We start from the raw sequence: 483 nt of genomic DNA on the forward strand, positions 1-483 counted from the left end.
AGAAATATAAAGGATCATAAGAGACTACTATAAGCAACTATATGCCAATATAGACAACCAAGAATAAATGGACAAATAATTAGAAAGGTATAAGCTCCCAAGACAACCAGAAAGAAACACAAAATATGAACAGACCAACCACAAGTACTGAAATTAAAACTGTGAGTAAAAACTCTCAACAAACAACAGTCAAGGACCAGATGGCTTCATAATCAAATTTTGTCAAACATTTAAAGCATTAACACCTACCCTTCTAAAATTCTTCCAAAAATTTTCAGAGGAAGGAACACTAGCCAAGCTTATTCTATGAGGCCCCCATAACCCGGTATCAAAACCAGAAAAAGATATCACACAAACAGAAAACTACAGGTCAATATCACTGATGAACCTCCATAAAATACTATCAATCCAAATTCAACAATACATTAAAATGATGATACACCATGATCAATGGGATTTATCCCAGTGATGCAAGGATTTTTA

General features: G+C 33.5%; 1 pseudogene; it reads right to left on the reverse strand.

Annotated features, from left to right (window-relative positions):
• LOC105001084 overlaps positions 1-483 on the reverse strand; it is a 5,421-nt pseudogene that overhangs the window by 4,650 nt on the left and 288 nt on the right.

Source organism: Bison bison, unplaced genomic scaffold (assembly GCF_000754665.1).
Source record: "Bison bison bison isolate TAMUID 2011002044 unplaced genomic scaffold, Bison_UMD1.0 scf7180017864378, whole genome shotgun sequence".
NCBI classification, from domain to species: Eukaryota; Metazoa; Chordata; class Mammalia; order Artiodactyla; family Bovidae; genus Bison; species Bison bison.